Source organism: Haemaphysalis longicornis, unplaced genomic scaffold, assembly GCF_048455015.1.
Source record: "Haemaphysalis longicornis isolate Haplotype H1 unplaced genomic scaffold, Haemaphysalis longicornis Haplotype H1 scaffold_13, whole genome shotgun sequence".
In the NCBI taxonomy this organism is placed as follows: Eukaryota; Metazoa; Arthropoda; class Arachnida; order Ixodida; family Ixodidae; genus Haemaphysalis; species Haemaphysalis longicornis.
Genome location: NW_027526233.1, coordinates 62,506,581 through 62,522,524, shown reverse-complemented (window position 1 = coordinate 62,522,524; position 15,944 = coordinate 62,506,581). Strand labels below are relative to the sequence as shown.

Here is a 15,944-nt window from a genome sequence, read left to right as displayed (position 1 = left end):
GCGTCTTCGCCGTACGGCAGCGTTCGCATCGAGACACCCGGTTTGGAGCAGTGGAACGCGGGAAAGTTAAAATGATTTAAGCAAACCTTTGGCGTCTTTACCTTGGGAGGAGCGCGACGCAAGAGGAACAACATGAGAGGTGAGCGGGAAAGCGAAGGGAGGCATTTACTTCGCAAAAGCCTATAAAGACTATCGTCTTTTGACGGCATTTGCAACGAAAGGAGTAGATACACGGCGCATTTTTTTTTTTAACGTAAACTTTGTCATCAAGTGTAAGGCCTCAGGGCATCGACGGAACAACCAAGGAAAGTGCCAGTTTCAAGCGCAACAAAACTATTCTCTGATTCGAGGTCCGTTGAGGGTTCTTTAAAAAATTTATCACACCCAAAAATGTTCTAAGTCGCCTAAAAGCATTCTGCCCTTCACGTTTATGGTTAAAAACACAAACTGGCCAGCCTCCCTTGCGATGCGCTACTCGTGTTTTATTGCGAAGCAGTATATGTCTTACCCCCCAAGTTTCATTCCAGTGAAGCAGATTTACTCGGTGCCGCTCCGGGGCTCCACTGGCTCTACCTCGCCACCGCCGACCTGTCTTTCACAACGGTTATCCCAACGGTTATTCCCTTCGCCACCACCGATTCCTCTTTCACAAGTTGCGCAGTCGGCTGACAGCGGCCGTGGTGCCATTATCAGATGGTTGCGGAGAATCAAACAGCAGTGCGTGCGAATGGATGTAAAAAAAAACCCTGATGCTGCCGCCACCACCGATGCCGAGAATGCAGCCGCGGCTGTTGCCGCCTCAAATTCCATCTCGCCCACTAGCTGCGGGTCCCTGCCGGTTGAAAGCAACTTGCTCCTTTCGAACGCCAGGGTGAGCCCATTTTTCTCCTTTAGCTTGAAAGCCACTCCGAGCGACATTGCACGTCGGGGGCCGTCCTTGACCAGCTGGTCATAGTTCTTCTGGCGGAAGAATAATAACAAATCTTAGCCTGGTCGTATATAACATTTCTCCCTTCGCCGGTGTATTACACGCCTAATTATGCGAACATCCACGGTTGCCGCTTCAAGCATGTACGGGTTGGGGTGGAGGGTGGGGCATGCTCGCACGGCTGAGCCTCATGCAGCTACCGATGACATACGCCTTGTGATGGTGGGTTATTCAGACGTGTGAGCCTCATTGCTCAATGGTCCCTGTCAGCTGTCTTTCGCAATCTAGCGGTTTGGGTCTGGGCTGGTGCGTTGCGAAGACAATAAGTTGACTGCTACTTTGGAGCGATAGGGACAACCACGTGTGTGTACACTAGAATAAAAGCCGTGGCCTTCGAGATGTTAACCCGTTATTGGGCGGATACATAACGTTCGCTTGGAGGAAGAAGAGTGGTATCTGAAGAAATATCAGCCCGAAACGAAAGGTTAATGGGCACGACAACAACCAAAAGTTACTGCCGCCGCCATTGCTGCCTCGAGTTACAGCTGGACGAGTAGCTGCGAATCCCTCCCGGATGAGCAGCACCTGCCGCGCTTTGAAGGCCGACGTGGGCCAATATCACTTTTTCATCTTGAAGGGCTTTCATAGCGACATGTTCGACAGTGTCTCTCACTTATGAGCACATGACCGATTGCCCGTTTATGCCTGCACGGGTTGGGAGTGGATGGAGGGGGCAACGCGTACGCTCAGCTAAACGTTTCATGCCCTTACTGATGGCACGCTCACTTTGATGGCGTGAGGTTTACACGTGGCCCTCAAACAGGCCAATGCGACCAGTCCGGTGTGCTCAGAAGTAGAGTGGATTGGGTTGGCGAGTTACACGAACAGTAAGATACCTACTACGCGGGAGCGAAACAGACACCTCTACTTTTGTCCGCTACGATAAAGATCGGGTCTTTCCAAATTTCATTTATGTTATTGGCTAGGAAGTATACTCAGTTGTAGATAACAACAAACGTCTTGTTTTCGTTCATGCACTCCGTGGAGGGCGTGCAGCTTCGCAGGTCATCCATTTTCACATAGTGGAAGGGCACTAATGTTTAAACCTCCTCTGGGCTTTCAGAGAGTGCGCTAGAATCAGCTTATTGCGTTGTGGATGTGTTTACACCCACGGTTTAGGTTTTTCTTCCTCGCAGCCACAATATGTAGACCTTTGAGCACTAACACCCAAAACCAAACATTATTCAGCAAGCAGTACCAAAAAATGACGACATGGGATCGCCCTAAATACGACCGTGCTCTGATGATTGCTCTAAATCACGAGCAAGATGTGACAGAAGCAAAACCCAAGAGCATAGGCGTTGTTTCGGATGTGGTTTCGGATGCGTGACCGGTGATGGCGTCCGTTTGTCTGGAGTTGGGGCAAACATTGGTGCCGAGTAGGGTGAAGACAGGGACTTTTTTGCGAAGGATTTCCCTACAGCATAAGAAAATATTGTCATATGTACAACTTTGCACCCGTGATGCTCAAAAAAACTCCCCCACCTCCCCGAATGTAATCGTGCGGAAATGCGAATGCATTGGGTGCACCGATGAGTGCGCTGCGGCAAGCAGTAACGGAGAGAGGCATGCGCTCCACTGCATTTATATACATTTTCCGAGCGCAGCGAGCGGAGAGAGGGTACGCGGAGAGGAGAGAGAGACCCGCGCAACACGCCCGCCCCGCGCGCGAGCTCTCTCTCCCGCCGAGCTCCGCGATGCGAGCGCCCTCACACGCCCGCCAGAGCGCGCTCCTCCTCTCCCCTTGCCCTCCGCTACTCCCACCCGAGCTACACACTAAACTTTTTAACACCCTTTAAGGTGCTAAAAGGGTGCACTCAACATTTTGCACCCTTTTTGCACCTTTTAGGGACCAAAACATTGCTCCGGCACCCAATCATGAGGGCGCCACAAATTAAGGGGTGTACGTCTTAACCTTTTAACACCCTTTAAGGTGCTAGAAGGGTGTACTGAACATTTTGCACCCTTTTTGCACCTTTGGAGCGCCCAAATATTGCTCGGGCACCCCACCTCGAGGGTGCCAAAATTCAGGGGTGTAATCAACAGTTTCAAAGGGTGCTACGACCGTTAAAGGGGTGCTAAAAAGTATTGCTTCTCGATTGGGGTGTTACCACGGCACCCTATCGTTAGGGTGCCTAAAAGAACGGTGTGTGAATGCAAGCATGCAAAATTGCACAAAAACAGGCTGAATGTTTAAACCGCACATTGCACTATTTCACCTCCCGTTGAGAGGTTTAAATATGAACTCTCCACATAGACCAGGGGAAATGCTCTAAAATTGCTGTTTGTAAATTGAACAAAACGTGCTGAATGTTTAAATTCCACTCTGCACTAATCTACTTCTTCGAGTGTATCACAAGGTTCGTTTCGATGTCTGGGTGCACAGGAAGGGAAGGCTACAAAATGCGTCTTGTAGTCCTATAAATAAAACTTTTACGCGAGGCATCGGTGTCCTCAACGAAATCGAATTTACCTAAGAATTTGTTCCCGTATTATTATGCTTCAAACAAAAAGTCCAACAAGCCTTTGTTGTTGGGCTCACAGCACGCCTGTGGGGCCAATACGAAGTTCTGTTGGCACTCTATCGTTCCAATAGCCTAGTCTTCCAGCAGGGAGTTTAACCTTGATGGCGTTTGTGGGGCCAATAAGAAGCTCTGTCGGCACTCTATCGTCCCAACAGCGTAGTCTTCCAACAGGGAGCTTAACCGTGATGGCGTTTACCGGCTCGCCAACACGATCAGTGAACGCCAACAGACACCTCGTTCGTAATCAGCGGCGCGAGCGCGCCATCAGACAGAACCGACAGACGCCCTGAAGGTGGTTTTTAGGGCCTAAACAGCAGCGTCTATGTCTGGCATAGACGCTAGACGTCAACGTTCGTGTTCTGAATTGTCCTTTCAATAAGTAACAGTCAGACGGACGATAGCATAACGATGTGAAGATATGCTTTGGCTCATACCACGGCAAGCACAATCGTTTGTGGCTGCAGCATCGGTTGCTCTTCGTCCACAACAAACTGATTCGGCTGTACAGCTTTCTTCGAGGGCGTGTATACAGGGGTTCTATCTTCCTTTTTTGCGCAGGCCGACGGGGGCGGTCGTGTAAAATCGTTTTCGCTCGTCGCTGCCGTTCTGCCTACCTGTTTGCTGTACCTATTACGTCGCCGCCACCGCATGCTTCGGTCGCTTTCTAATAATCCCCACTTGTTACAAACTCAGAGGTTTTCGCACTGTTAGCAGTCGTTTTACACGACGGGTTTGATGCGCCTGACATGCCAGGAGTGACATCGCTTGTAGTATTAGCGCGACGTTGCTTGTCAACGCCATAATTCTAACGGCACATTCCATTTATTTCGTGGCTACCGTGGCTTGCGCAGAAAAGGTCGGGTTGACTGCGATAGCTTTTCTTGAGTCAAATAAGGGAGCTTTGGCTCAATCGCTTGCAGCGCCAGCAATGCGGCCTCGTCTGCAAGACCGGTGCATGAGAAACAAGCGTTAGAACAGCCAGAATTTCAAAAATGCAGCATAAACTAAACACAAGCGACAATATTCGTTAACTTACGTAAGTATAGAGTTGTTTTAGGCGCCCCAAACACCGCCCGCCGAGATAGCTGAGTGTTTACGCGGCCGTTTACTGTTTCGTAGGTCAATGGTCCGATTCCTCGTCGAACCTGTTTTTTTTTAGGTGAGGGTTTTATTAGCTCTTTTTTTTTTACGACCAGGGTAAGCGCCTTTTCCTTGCTTTCTATCACGCCGACATTTACCGCACTCTTCCTAAACCCAAAGTAGCTCGTTTTCTCGCACCTTCTCTCTTGATAAGCCCGCCATGAAAACAAAACCAAAACAAACGTCAGAACCTCTTTACAATATCAGTATATATGTCAATTACTTTATGTGTATTCAATTTTTGTGTTTAAACACCTTAAATTTAAGTTATAAACACATTTCAGACTTTGAAAGCAGAAAGATAATTATCCTAACACAATTTTTGTCAAACATAGAGGTGCTGCATTTAAAGTCTGGCAACTATCTCTCACTTTTTGTGTGTTTTTTCATGGCGTTTTGTGCCGAGTGGTTGCTGGCGTGATTTGACCAGTTTTATCTATTTCAAGCTTAAATCATAGTTATAAAAGCTTTATGGGTGATGTCTACCCTTCCAACCTACGCGTGTGTTGAACATGGGGACCCCGGAAGAACGATCATCGCCGGATAAAATACTGCGCGTCAACAGTGGATGACATTGCATCAGAACAAAGCGTGTTCGTGTGTCCGCGAGATGAAGACGACAGTGAAGGAGAATTGTACGTTGGAAACATCGTTTTTGCTTGGGTAAGTACGCATTTTTTATTATTCTGTATTTGGTGGGAACGAGTTCTGGTGTTTATGGGTCAGTAATTCGCTAGACCCCCACCTCGTTTGCTCTGAGAGCCTACGTGAGTTAGTATACTTGTGTGGCGCCCAGTCCACCGTTTCCGCAGAAGTCAGCATCAATTTACGATGAAGCTAGAGCTTGGCTACGATGCTCGCGCTGTGGTACATGGCTGCTAATAATTTCACATCACGCAAGGCTTTTTAACACCGGGGCGTTTGTTTATGTGTCTCTCAAACTGCATTTGCGGTTGCAGATCGCAGTCGCAATTTCGCGTGAGTGGCACAACGCTGTGATTAGTCCTCCCTCGTGAATACCCGCGGTATACCAAGAAATAACATGAACAGTAAGTTCCCTGGAAGTGCATGTGAAAAAGCGAACACTTGATTCCACAGCTGGCGTCTCGTAGGTGCTGTGAAATCTCCCCCCCCCCCTTTACACGAATTCCGTGCACTGCGCTTCGCAGCTATTGCGCTCGCGAGACCGGCGACCGTAGGCCTCGCGGTCTTCGGGCCGCGAAGAATTCACGTACGTGCAAATTGAAGGTGAAATGCGCCCATGTGGCCTCGCAGGGAGTTAGCATAGTCTCGGGGTAGTGGGGGAGATTTCACAACGCCTACGAGGCGCCTGCCGATTCCGTCAGAGTAGCTCTCGGGAAGTCTGGGGCTTGATATCAGAGGCATATGTATTGTTTAAATTAGTGCAGAAAATTGAGCGAATTCGCAAGTTCTCATTTTCGCAAAACCGCAGGCCATACAGAGACTAACAAGAAAGCTGTAGGCACTCACACAACTCGATTTATATTGGAGAATTGAACGTGCAGATACAAGTCAGACATTGAAATGGGGGAGCCTCAACTATTACACACCAGTTCCGATTGAAAGCAAGTGATACAGATGAGCTGCTAGCATGCGTTCCATTCAAATTAGCTCAGCAGTGAGCTTTGCATATATCATGCATACCCCACTCACAGTACATGCGGGTCTAATAAATACATTCTTACTATGACCTAAATTTCCCTTGGGGTGTTCCCGCAATGTTCTTATTAGTACCTTGGAGGTTACTGTCTTTAAACGATTAAAAATCTACTTGATGTAAGCATTCGCGCTTTGTGTGTGCTCTTCTTGTATTTCAACAAGTGTCAGCACACTCACAGATTATGCACCTGCAGGTGCTGCTGCTGGCTGTCCTAGGTCAGCTGCCTTCCAGTCCATTTTCAAAGGCTTTGCCAGGGCCTCGGCCAACCGACACTGCACTTGCTGTACCCAAGTACTGCCTGGCCTTTCGTTGGTGCTCCGTACGCTTTGCCGCCAGGAATGGTCATTCATCCATCATCTGGCCGCTTGGACCACCCGTTCAGAAGTCAGCGCATTTGCTCGACACATCGGTCCAGGCACTGCTACCATATCGGTGCACCCACCGATTATGTACTTTCAGGTTAGTTATTGCATGTTGTGGAACCTTCCATGATGTATACCTGTTAGCAGTGCTGTGACCTCTGATTATTTGAAACATTTTCATGAAGCAGTGCTGTGCGTTTGGAGCGTGTCATTGCTTAGCAGAGATATTGAAGAGAATCGGGGGCGGATGACTAAAGGGCAAAAAGAGAAATTCAACTGACTTTGAAGCAAGTATTCGTATGTAATCAAGCCCAGCAAACATTTAGGATCTTTCGATATGGTTTTGAACTTGCAATACAAACTGGTCTACTTCAGATCATACTGGTATTAATCATATTATACCGAAAAGTACATCCCGCAGTCTGTAGAATTCTGACAGCGCTTTTTTCGCAGTCTCTCATGACAGGCACTATTCTCAATGGTTGGAAGATAGTCGAGGTAGCACCAATCTTTAAATCAGGAGACGGTACTTCACCATTAAATTTCCCTAACAAGCACCATATGCAAGGTAGGGAAACATTTCATCCACTCTCAGGTCGCTAATTATTTATAAAATCACAATATCACATTCGAGTATCACCACGGTTTTTACAAGGGTTACTGACAAACACAACTTTCAGGATTTGTTCACGATCTACATTGATCCATTGACGCAGGCTTCCAAACCGCAGTAGTTTTTCTCGATTTTTCTAAAGCATTCAATCGCATTGCACACCACAAACTATTCCTCAAACTTCACCCTAATGTCCTCACTTGAGCGAAAGATTTTCATTCTTCTCAAATACAGTTTACTTCTAATAAATATATACTTCTTTTGCTCGTGCCACTTTGTTCTCCCCCCAGGCAGGTTGCTTGGTCCTGTCTATCTTCCATGTTGCATATCCTCCCATGTAGGTCTATTTGCAGATGATGTTGTAATTTATCACATAATTTCTTTCAACTACTACCGTCAATGCTTTCAATCTGATCTTAACACAATTAACTCCTGGTGCTGCAAATGGCTAATGTCGCTTATCTCTAAAACAAAGTGCATAACTTTAACGGTGGCAAGTCTCGAATTGTAAATACTTACTTCATTAACAACAGCCTGATTACCTCTTGAGACAAAGGTGTTTTGGTAGGCCGGTAGAGGAGGGGGGATTGCATGGTGGATTTCAAAAGGTAGATCTATTGGGAAAATAAGACGTGTGATTAATATTTTCATTTGCACTCCAAAACACGCTTTATTTCATATGTTTAACCCACTGCAGTGGCTACGGTGGTGTGCTGTGGAGGCGAATGTCGGTTAGATACCGCTTGGTGTGGCCACTTTTCAGATGGAGGCAACACGTAAAGAAGCCCGTGTTTTCAGATTTCGGTGCGCACAAAAATACCCAGGTGGTCAAAATTAATGCGAAGCCTTCCCCTACAGTGCTCCCCATATCCCAAGTGTAGCTTTGGCGTGTGAAATAACCGTTTTTTTTCATGTTTTTGGTATATTACCAGCTGCTGTAGCAGGTGCAACATAAAGGTGAAATTATACATAATGTTTCCAAGAGCTAAATATAAAGGCCATATTGAAGTGCGTTTATGGCTCTATCTTATAGCAGTAGTGAAAGGTTATATACTCTGGTGCAGGTTAAGAACGGCAATGGCTCATGTGGTGTTGTCCAGTGTTTGACGGAATGCCGTGTAGGCAAGTAAAAGCATTGCAGTGATGAAACGTAGGTCACTGACCAAGTCAAGAAAGCCATTTAACGGTTTGGTGCTTGTTCACGGTGAGCATGTGTCGTGGAAAACGAAGCTATATATTGGGCATTACGCGGCGCAATGAGTTTGCATAGATATGGTGCAGATTGCCATTCATTATGTTGATAATGTTGGGCGTCGTCTGAACGATGAGGGACTCGAGCAGTAATCGACAAGATAGATTGCACTCAGTTGTCAGTAATTTTGTCTTGTTCCAGTCGACCACTTGTCCCGTCCTCTCACGGTGCTCTGCCAGTGGACTTGTTTTTGCATGGCCCTTGTTCACTTCGTTCCAGTGCTGCGTTAATCTTTTGTGCAGATTGCCCGTTTCGCCAATGTACACTGATTTGCATTCAGCGCGTGGAATCTAATAAACAATACCCGGAAGCTTGGAGCGTGAGAGGGGGTCTTTCACGCTGACAATGTCAGAACGCAGCTTGCTAGTAGGCAAATGCACGATGTATTCACTGCGTTTCTTGAAAATGTGTGCGAGAGTTTCACTGATGTGTGGGACGTAGGTAATTGCTGCACGTTTTGATGCAGTCCTTGTGGCTGCCTAAAGCATTATATTCAGAAAGAAGCGAAGAGGGCGACTAGCACGAATCCGCATTGACATTAGCAGGCAGAAGCGTCCACAAGGCCTGTGTCAAAACGTGCTGCAATTCTTGTCCTACACATCAATCAAGCTTTTGCACGCATTTTCAAGAAACACATTGTGCACATTGTGCACGTGCCCACTAGCAAGCTATGTTCTGAGATTGTCAGCGTGAAAGACCCCCTCTCACGCTTCAAGCTTCCAGGTGTTGTTTATGTTTTGAACGAAAAAAGTGCCATTTAAAGGTGACACCTCCTTCCTTGCCTATTTCTGATGCCTGATTGTTCAGTTTGTGGGGATAAGTTTAGCAGATTGCTCACATGTCTAACCTGTATTTGTGCTTGAGCAGTCAAACGCTGGTGTTAGCAGTGAAGTAGGTGAAAATTGTAGTTTGATTGTAGTTGTGTGCAGATTACCTACATTGTGTTAATTTGTAGAAAAGCAAAATTGAGGTAACCCTGCTAACTGTTCCGCATTGCAGCATTTTATTATGCGAACGTTAAGGAGTTCAGCTGCTTGTTAAAGGTGAAATAAACAGTGGTACAAAAAGAAGAGCATCTACTAAACAGAAATATCTTCACAATCGCAGGATGCCAACGGTCCGCCTACCAACTTGTGTCCTGCATCGTTTCTGCTGGCTGGAGGGGCTCATGGAGCATTTTCCAGCTTCTAAAAGTTTGTGGTCAAGCGCTCCTCCAAGTGAAAGATGCCGCAGAGGGATCTTTTGTTTTAATGCCACAATTTTACGTGCTCAGCAGCAAATTTACTCGCAAGGCTTTTTAAATATTCATTTACCAAAAGGGCATGTTACCTTCGTCTTCGGTGGAATGTGTCTGCACTCAGGTTATTTGTAACAGAAACAAGTGGACCACGTCGTGAGAGTCATTGAGGCCTTGTTGATTGTGCATGCTTCTGAAGTGACATTTTCATTCGGCTGAATACTTTCCAAATATTACGATTTGTGAACAAATTATGGTAAAAGTCATGATTAGTTGTACTACAGTGCAGGAAGGAAATGCCAACAGACGTTTTAAGCGCCTCTGATATTTCAGATTGTAGGCTGGTGAGCAATAAAACAAAACTGAAATTTTTTTAAAGTAAAATCAAATATTCGTTGTCACCAGTGCATGACCATAGTAAGAGCTATCTAGTCACCAAATTTAGAATTAGACACGAAATGCCAAGAAAAATAGGGAAATAAACTAGACAGCTCGCTACAATAAACGAATTCGTAACATTCCTCAATGTCTATAAAGTGATGATTCAGGCGGGTTAGTTAAGATGTCAGTGGGTTTACACACCCAACTTGCAGGGAAGCACATGAGCTCTCAATATTAACATGTTTTTAGTCAAGACCGTCTTCCTTCATTAAGCTGCTTTGCACATTGATGCCAGTCTAATAAATGTAGTCCTGAATTTTTGTTATGATCAATCTTTGTATGGGAACCATATATTTTTATATGATGTCGCTGTGTATTTCTGAAACTGTATCTAGTCACTAATTCCAATTTGTTGTGGTCAGGGTTTTTCAACTAATTCGTAGCTTTTTTAACAATTATGGTATATTTTGTGTGCCTAAAGGAATGCCTCATTGCATGTTTAGCCTATGTAGTGTTGAAAGCGGACATTTTGCTTCAAAGTGGAATGTCAGGCTAGCAACAAGGTACTTCGCGTGCGGCTCACTTTCATTCATGCCTATATTTTTTATATTATCATTTAAAATTAAAAGCCAACCAATTTGCTGTCATTTTAATTTTGTCACCTACTTTATACTTAGATTTTTTTTTCAACTTTCTGTAAGGATTGACCATCCATATTTTTATGATACCAAGGCGTTGGACTGGGCCAGCTGGTACATGTTTGAATGGATGAAAAACCATAGGAAAACCCAGGACACAGAAGAGAACGACGGGACAAACTTGTGCCGTCATTCTGTTTTAACTGTTTCCTGTGTTTACCACTGGTTTTTTATGCATTCAAACATTTTTTATGAGTTTGTTCAACAGTGATTAGTTTAGGTGCTCAAACAATTTTTGGCTGCGAAGGCTCCCTGTAGCATTTATATAAGTGCTCTCTGCTCTTTTTTTGAGCCAATACCCCATCACCAGCCTTCATGAGGTGGTCTTTTGTAGAAATGAAGTTGAAATAAATATTTGTTTGCATTGCTTTACATGTTTTGAAAGAATTTCTTGTTCATTCTTGTTTCTTTCAACCCTGTTTTGGAATCCTGCTTAAGGCATTTCCTCTGTTATTTTTTTTCAGAACCAGGAAGGGTGCTCATCCTCTGTTCTTGCTGAAGCAGCAGTATCCATACTTCACACGTGAGCTCTGAACACACAATAATTATGGTATGAAACATTCTACCAGTATAAGCTTGCTTTGTAGACGTCATTGCAGATGTCAAAGCTCTTGACAGTGTAGTCCAATGTCTGGTGTAACGGGCAATGTCTACAACTTGTAAAAATTAATTTTGTGGCTATAATGTTTGAGATTATTTTAAAATGCACGTCAACTACTATTTAGAATCGCTGTCTAAATTGGCAGCCCTTTTCCTGGTGGATACAGAAAGTGAAAAAGCGCATGTGTAGATATTTCAGTGCACCTTAAATGTCCCAAATTTGCTAAAGCTAATCCAAAGCCCTCCTTGTGGTGCACTTCATATCCCATGTACAGTTTTGCGTAAAAACAGCTAAAAATTTATGATCAATTTAAACTTATTTTAATGTTTTTGAATGCAAATATTCTCAGTTTAAGCTGCCAAATTTAGAATAAAATATTTTGTAACAATTATATAGCTACCAAAGGTTTACAGAAAAGCTTTTTGCTTTTGGTTATGCACCTTGTTATTAAAAGAAAAATGTTGTTAAGAAAGGCAGAAGAAACCCAAATATGGAAATTAGCAAACCCTAAAGCTGCGGATGGACTGAATGTTTTGTAGAGAATCTTTTGCTGATTTCAGTTCTAGTCAACTCTAAAAAAGTCTATCGACGTAGAATGCTTGCGGTGAAGCACCTCTTAATACTAGCCAAAACTAATGGGCCCTGGCTGTTGGCTTTTCATTTGCAACACTGACAAATGACCCCATATCCACTGCAGGAACATAATGCAAGGCACCATGTACAAGCTAGCCTCATGATAAAATAATGTTTTATGAACAATGACATTACATTTCAACCATGGGCTTCACCAGAGAACTTGTATGCATTGTTCTGTGATGTTTGCAGTTCTTGTTATTGCTATGTGGGGTCATTTAGTCTAAAGGTATGCTTATAAAACTCCATATACCACCAAACCTTGCACGTGCTGTACCATATGAATATTTTTTCGTAAAGCAAAAAGAATAATGCAAACAAAAATAAATGGCTTGGGTACCCAACTTTTATGACTAGATTATGAGCCGCAGTACGGAGGGAACTATATTATGAGCCGCATTACGGAGGAAAATATACATTTTGCATTTGGCCTTCCTTCATATTGAACCTTCCTGCTCAGCTCAAGAATAAGGCACTAAACATTGCAGGTAGCTACCTTGATTGGAAGTTTGATGCAATACTGAGAAGCCAAGGGTTTTGAGGTTCAAGGAAGTTTTGTGTGGTTGAAGTGTTGCACACCTAATTGCTTTCACTGCGCAGCATACTAAGGCTGTGCAGTGAAGCTCGAAGGATGTGTACTGCAGTTCGGCAAAGTGTACATATAATTGGTTTTTTACGAAGTTTTGGATAATCAACTACCTCTAAAGTTATAACTCTGTACTGAGATCTGGCTCCTGATTCTTTAAATTGATGTTTTAACAATCGATGACACAAGTTCAAGGAAATTATCAGCTGACGTTGAGCTTCAATGGAATGTCTCACAGAACCGAGCTTGGAAAGCACGAATGTTTCATACCATAATCGTGTGTGATATTGTGCAATCTGTGGTCTCACACCTGCTGCACCATTTGTGAACCGAGGATGACGCACCCTTTTTGTACCCCTTTAGGTGGGTGCTTTTGCAGAAGATGCTCCTACAGATTGGGGTGCTAAGGAGCACCCTAGGATACTTTTAGGCCGAAGAGGTTGTTATAAGGCACCTGTCTTCTGGGGTGCTTCAGAAAGGGTGCTCCTGCGGCGACAGAATCCAAGCACCCTAAAGGGTGTAAAATATTCAGTTTTTAGGGTGCTCCTGCGGCGACAAGCTGAAGCACCCTTTTGGGCGTAAAAATTTTTAGTGTGTACCACCTGCTCCGGTTGCTAGGCGCGCCACAGCTGTTGCTAGGGGCGAGGAGGAGCGCGGAGAGATAACACCTGCGGGCGCACGCCGACGGAGCACGACAACCCCCGACTAAGAAATGCATTCGCATTTAAAACGACCACGACGACGAAGGCAGAACTACGAGGCGCGCGCTCACGTGCGCTCGCGCTGGAGGAATGCAGGCGCACGCCGACGGAGCACGACAACCCCCGACTAAGAAATGCATTCGCATTTAAAATTCAAGAAGAGACCGGTGCTGGGGCCCCCATATTCAGCGCTTTAAATATGGGGGTCTGCCAGGATGGAGCCCTGTGCCTCGGAGGTGTTGCGTTCTGCCGTCTCTAAGGCCCGGGCAAGTCCACAGCAAAAGTTCAACGTCAACATCTGAATCAGGAAGCCCACAGAAGGGGCAACTGTCCGCAAACGGCGCGTGATAGTGGGCAGGCCAAGAATGTGTAACTACTGGCGATAACGCCTCCCAAACCCGAAGCCTCCGCAGCACGACGTCCTCCCAACGAGCCAGCCCACAGGAGAGGTCAGCTCCACGTGGTAGAAGTAAAGCACGCGTGGCGCGACGGAGGGTTTCCTTTTCCACCAGCAGTTCTTCTATCGTAGATACAGAAAGAAGTGGTAGATGCCGTGGCAGGTCCCTGTGACAGCCGCGATCCGCCGCTGTTTGGGCAGGCAGCATGTCCTGGCGAATGCACGAAACGCGCACAGGGCAAATTTATGTACAGATATTTACATAGCGCTTGACTGAGTGAACAGGGCTCTGCGCTCTTACGCGCGAGGTTAAATAACAAGGCTGGGTCCACCCCCGCTCACCCTTTCTCCCGCTGCTTTCAGGAGCGCACCAGTCATGAAAATCCGTGGCACTGATATTGACGTCCACACCCTCACAGAGAGAAGGCACTTTTCCTCTCGCACAGGTCAGCCGGTTGACTTCGGTGGTGCAATCTTCCTAAAGGCGAAGCGCTTAGGACCATCCAAGGTTGAAGCGACAGGAGGACGCCTCGGCCCGGTCGGTAATCAGGCGTCGGGCGCTCATTGAATAGCCGCGTCTCGGACCCACAACAAAGGGGCCCCACGATGCGCGGCTCGCAGGTGAACATTGCCGCCGAAAGAGCAATGCTGCACGCCTTTGTCCATCTCTCCCTGAAGCGTTCTCGCCCATTGTGACTTGGCTTGCCGGCGGGCACTTGGGTTGCCGTGAAGCCGCGGAATGCTGCTTGTGTCCAGCAGCAGGGTCAGTCGCCCCCGCGTCCTGGCGCACAAAGCATTGTCGCTCCCCGTCGATGAGGGGTGGGGAAGTGGCGAAAACCGGACGACGGGAGGATTGGGTGATTGAACCCCATAATATTGCACACGGCCGTCTTAATGCCAATACCCCGATAGTAACAGCGTCCTACGTGGGGGCAGCAGGACGCGTTCCCTCACCGAGCTTCTTCGGAGGCGGCGACGCCATTACCCGGACAGTTTTTGTGAACCCGTGGATTAGCCAGGGGTAATAGGCTGAGGCTGACCGGATTTTATGCGCGGTACATCGCGTGCAAACAAAGGTGCGTATCCTTCGAAACTATCGCTATTAGAAACATTTAAGTGCCTGGCCGACGCATGGGCACTTTCAAAGAACGAAGTACTCACATCTTTGGCAACCTCGGGTAAGCTAAGCGGGGGACGCCGAACGCGTGCGTTCTCCTTTTGTATATGCCATGTCTTGCTGGACACTCAAATGCGTGACGACATTTCGCCGATGTTGCCTCCCGGAAAATAATTGGCCGGTCAGGTCGTTCTCCGCCGGAAAGCACCCTCCCTCTCCACACATCGACTCCGATCAAGCAATAGTGGTTAAAACCTCCCGACCTCCGGAGGCGAGCCCTGTCCATCTGATAGCTGTCCGAGCTGCTCCAACTGGTGCAGCGGGCTGTAGCGGCTGGCAAGGTATGTGTGTTGTTGGACTAAAGACTTCAACTGCTGAAGCGAACAATAAGGATTGTTGTGACTTCTTGATCTTCATCCCTTGTAGCGGACCAGGCTAACCATCATGATTTCATTACCCGCTTTCTAGTAGTTTCGATTAAAGCCTCATCCTATCAACACTTGTCGCTCCGCTTTCTAAGCATCGCGCCGCAGCTGCAGGACCCAGAGGTCCAACGCATGGTGCCGAAACCAGGGAATTCTAGGCGACTCGAAGCCCATCGACGCACTGAGCCGCAGAAGCAAAGGAAAAGACCCGGTTCCTGCGATCTTGGTGGGAATCAACGTGCAACAGCCGCGCGACAGCTATAGGTATAAATAATTGAATGTCTTAGCATTGGCAACCAGTGCTATAACTTCTTGGTCCTCCATTTCAAGTAAAGTTCTTCATTACTGTACACTTGTAGTATATTACAAGGGCGGAAGGCTCGAACTGACCCGAGTATTACAAGTATTTTCGGTATTAAACTTCAGTTCCAACAGAGAATTTCCGAGTGAAAGATACTTTGCGGCTTTGCGGACAGCCGCAGAAGAAGGGGGACACTGACTCATTTATGACGCCAAATTGATATTGAATGTGCGCTACATTGAGATATATAGACGTTTTTGCTGATGCGATATTATCGTTCGGCTGCCTTGTGTTTACTTCTTGAAA

At 46.3% G+C, this 15,944-nt stretch overlaps 1 protein-coding gene and 1 long non-coding RNA gene across 2 annotated transcripts in view; one reads left to right on the top strand and one right to left on the bottom strand.

The window, feature by feature from the left end:
- Positions 1 to 15,944, bottom strand: part of LOC144163862 (uncharacterized) — a 162,216-nt gene that overhangs the window by 83,864 nt on the left and 62,408 nt on the right. The gene's annotated exons all lie outside the window — the stretch shown is intronic.
- Positions 5,052 to 10,102, top strand: LOC144164075 (uncharacterized). Its single transcript, XR_013321035.1, has 3 exons — positions 5,052 to 5,316; positions 6,528 to 6,793; positions 9,669 to 10,102. It is a non-coding gene; the product is annotated as an uncharacterized LOC144164075 (long non-coding RNA).